Source organism: Cervus canadensis, chromosome X, assembly GCF_019320065.1.
Source record: "Cervus canadensis isolate Bull #8, Minnesota chromosome X, ASM1932006v1, whole genome shotgun sequence".
In the NCBI taxonomy this organism is placed as follows: domain Eukaryota; kingdom Metazoa; phylum Chordata; class Mammalia; order Artiodactyla; family Cervidae; genus Cervus; species Cervus canadensis.
The window spans coordinates 50,668,834-50,672,935 of record NC_057419.1 but is presented as its reverse complement, the minus strand read 5'-3'; the positions used below and the strand labels follow the sequence as shown (position 1 = coordinate 50,672,935).

The 4,102-nt window shown below is 41.5% G+C and overlaps 1 long non-coding RNA gene across 1 annotated transcript; it reads left to right on the top strand.

Moving 5' to 3' along the window:
- The first annotated feature begins 334 nt into the window (after positions 1 to 334).
- On the top strand, positions 335 to 2,691 carry LOC122435328. Its single transcript, XR_006267637.1, has 2 exons — positions 335 to 401; positions 2,346 to 2,691. It is a non-coding gene; the product is annotated as an uncharacterized LOC122435328 (long non-coding RNA).
- The last annotated feature ends 1,411 nt before the right edge of the window (positions 2,692 to 4,102 follow it).

The following is a 4,102-nucleotide window of genomic DNA, read 5'->3' as shown; positions in this document are numbered from 1 at the left end:
TATTCAGGATTCATTTCCTTTAGGATGGAATTGTTGGATCTCCTGGCAGTTCAAGGGACTCTCAAGAGTCTTCTCCAATACCAAAGTTCAAAAGCATCAATTCTCTGCCCCTCAGCTCTCTTTATGGTCCAAACACATCCATACATGACTATTGGAAAAACCATAGCATTGACTAGACGGACCTCTGCGGGCAAAGTAATGTCTCTGAATTTTAATATGCTCTCTTGGATTGTCACAGCTGTTCTTCCAAGGAGAAAGCATCTTTGAATTTTATGGCTTCAGTCACCATCTGCAGTGATTTCAGAGCCCAAGAAATAACGTCTCTCACTGTTTCCATTGTTTACCCATCTATTTGCCATGAAGAGATGGGACAGGATGCCATGAACTTCATTTTTTGGATGGTGAGTTTTAAGCCAGCTTTTTCACTCTCGTTTTCCACTTTCATCGAGAGGCTCTCTAGTTTCTCTTTGGTTTCTGCCTTAAGGGTGGTGTAATATGCACATCTGAAGTTATTGATATTTCTCCCGGCAGTCTTGATTCCAGTTTGTGCTTCATCAAGCTTGGCATTTCCCATGATGTAGTCTGCATAGAAGTTAAATAAGCAGGGTGACAGTATACAGTTTTGACGTACTCCTTTACCAATTTGGAACCAGTCTGTTCTTGCATGTCCAGTTCTACCTTGCTTCTCCACCTGCATACAAATTTCCCAGGAAGCAGGTCAGGTGGTCTGCTATTCCCATCACTTGAAGAATTTTCCAGTTAGTTGTGATCCACACAGTTAAAGGCTTTAGTATAGTCAATAAAGTAAAAGTAGATGTTTTTCTGGAACACTTTTGCTTTTTCTATGACCTAACGGTTGTTGCAATTTGAATTCTAGCTCATCTACGTTTTCTAAATCCAGCTTGAACATCTGGAAGTTCACAGTTCATGTACAGTTGAAGCCTGGCTTGGAGAATTTTAAGCATTAGTTTGGTAGCGTGTGAGATGAGTGCAATTGTGCAGTGGTTTGCACATTCTTTGGCATTGCCTTTCTTTGGGATTGGAATGAAAACTGAACTTTTCCAGTCCTGTGGCCACTGCTGAGTTTTCCAAATTTGCTGGCATTTGAGTGCAAAACTTTCACAGCATCATCTTTCAGGATTTGAAATAGTTCAACTAGAATTCCATCATGTCCACTGGCTTTGTTCATAGGGATGCTTCCTAAGGCCCACTTGACTTCACATTCCAGGATGTCTGGCTGTAGGTGAGTGGTCATACCATCGTGGTTATCTGGGTCATGAAGATCTGTTTTGTATAGTTCTTCTGTGTATTCTTGCCACCTCTTCTTAATACTTTCTGCTTCTGTTAGGTCCATAACAGTTCTGTCCTATATTGTGCCCATCTTTGCCTGAAATGTTCCCTTGGTAGCTCTAATTTTCTGGAAGAGATCTCTAGTGTTTCCCATTCTGTTGTTTTCCTCTATTTCTTTGCATTGATCACTTGAGGAAGGCTTTCTTATCTCTCCTTGCTATTCTTTGGAACTCTGCATTCAAGTGGATATACCTTTCCTTTTCTCCTTTGCCTTTAGCTTCTTTTCTTTCCTCAGCTATTTGTAAGGCTTCCTCAGACTACCATTTTGCCTTTTTGCATTTCTTTTACTTGGGGATGGTCTTGATCAGTGCCTCCTGTACAATGTCACGAACCTCTGTCCATAGTTTTTCAAGCACTCTGTCTATCAGATCTAGCCCCTTGAATCTGTCACTTCCACTGTAATCATAAGGGATTTGAATTAGGTCATATGTGAATGGTCTAGTGGTTTTCCCTACTTTCTTCGATATAAGTCTGAATATGGCAAGAAGGAGTTCATGATCTGAGCCACAGTCAGCTCCTGGTCTTGTTTTTGCTGACCATATAGAGCTTCTCCATCTTTGGCTGCAAAGAATATAATCAGTCTGCTTTTGGTATTAACCATCTGGTGATGTCCATGTGTAGAGTCTTGTGTTGTTGGAAGAGTGCGTTTGCTATGAGCAGTGCGTTTTCTTGGCAAAACTCTGTTAGCGTTTGCCCTGCTTTGTTTTCTCCTTCAAGGCCAAATTTGCCTGTTATTCCAGTTATCTCCTGACTTCCTGCTTTTGCATTCCAGTCCCCTATAATGAAAAGGACATCTTTCTTGGGTGTTAGTTCTAGAAGGTCTTGTATGTCTTCATAGAACTGTTCAACTTCAGCTTCTTCAGCATTACTGGTTGGGGAATAGACTTGGATTACTGTGATGCTGACTGGTTTGCCTTGAAATGAAACAGATTATTCTGTCATTTTTGACACTGCATCCACGTACTGCACATCAGACTCTTTTTTTTTTTTTCCAGATCAGAATCGCCTCGATAATCAATGGCGCGGGACAAGACCGGCCACATCAGACTCTTATATGGACTATGAGGGCTACTCCATTTCTTCTAAGGGATTCTTGCCCACAGTGTTAGATATAATGGTCATCTGAGTTAATTCACCCATTCCAGTCTATTTTAGTTCACTGATTCCTAAAGTGATTCCTATATTAACAGTATATTGGTTATAAAAATGGTAATACATGCAAAAACTGAATATTATGCCACTGCTCAAATTGTATATAAAAAAATTTGCCGACATGGAGAAATGTGTAAGTTAGTGTAAAGAGCAAAAAATGAAGGTAAACAATTCTAGTTTTCATGAAAACTAAGTGTGCGTATATTAATAATATATTAAACACTCACGAACAGACACACATGCACATACCCATAAAAAAATATCTGAAACCAAAAACATCAAAATGTTAATAGAATTGATAGTTAGGTGACAATAGAGTTAGAGGTCACTTTAATTTTCTTCTTTCTACTTAGAGTGTATGACTTCTTGTTTCAAAAATAAAGCTCTTTTTATATAATCACAAATAAATATACATTTTACATATTTATATACATATACGAATTTATATAATTATATAAAATACATTTAACTATTTCAAATCCATATAATAAACAAAACTATGTAAGGCAGTTTTATAATATATAGTGTCTTACTGAGCCCCTGTGACAACCAGCCTGTCCCCGGAGTTGACAGCAGACTCAGGACTCTCAGAAGAAGGGAGCTGTGCGGCAGGGTCTGGCTCCCTCATCCTCCTGTGTTTGCAAAATTTCAAGGGGAACTTTTAGTGGGAAAGCTGGTCTTGGCTGGAGTGTGGGGAGGGTGGAACACACAGTCAGGAGACCTGGCTCCAGTCCATTACTGTCACAACCCCAGGAACCTGGCCAACTCATGTACCTTCTCAGGCTACTTTATTCATCTTTGAGAAGAGGAGGAAGAACTAGAAGGGCCCTAGAGACTGTGTGCACCCTACGACCTGGCCATCCTCTAAGTTCCAAAACAAGGAGGGGGGGCAGTTTCTGTCCTAGATCAGGGTAGAGGGAAAATTATCAAATCCCCAAGGATCAGGAAAACAGAAGATCTGGTGGTGATCAGCTGAGCATTTGCACAGAGCCAGTGGGGAGTGGTGGACATCAGGGGGCAATGTCTCCCAGGCTGGGGCTGGTGGTCACCCCTACCAGGACATTGCTGCCTGCAGACACCCTGAACTTCCCCCTTTCCCAGGCTGTGGTGCTCACCCTTCATCCCACCGTTCTTCCATCAACTACATCACATTTTTCACTGAAATATGCAGGGCTCTAGATGTGGGACACCAGCCATGTGGTACTCATGCTCAGCAGTGGGATGGTGATTCATCTCTGGGGCAACAAGTCTGGAATCTGCCCCTCCTGTGACACACTTGCCCTGCCCTGAGGCCCTGCTGATCAATATCAGGCTCCTCATTTAATTTTCACTGTAACCTTGTCAGCTACACGACAATGATTATCATTAGAACCATTTGACAGCAGGAGTTGTTGAAGCACAGTGAGGCTAAGTCCGTTATCCTAAGGTCCCACTACTAGCAAGTAGAAAGACCAGGAAATACTGAAGCCAAGATCAGCTGACTCCAAAGTTAGTCTGTGATTCTGAACCCCATACTGGGTCGGCTCCCAATAAACAATATTCCACAATGGTGACTATGACAACATTGAAAAATAACCAACACAAGTACAGCAGTGCCACA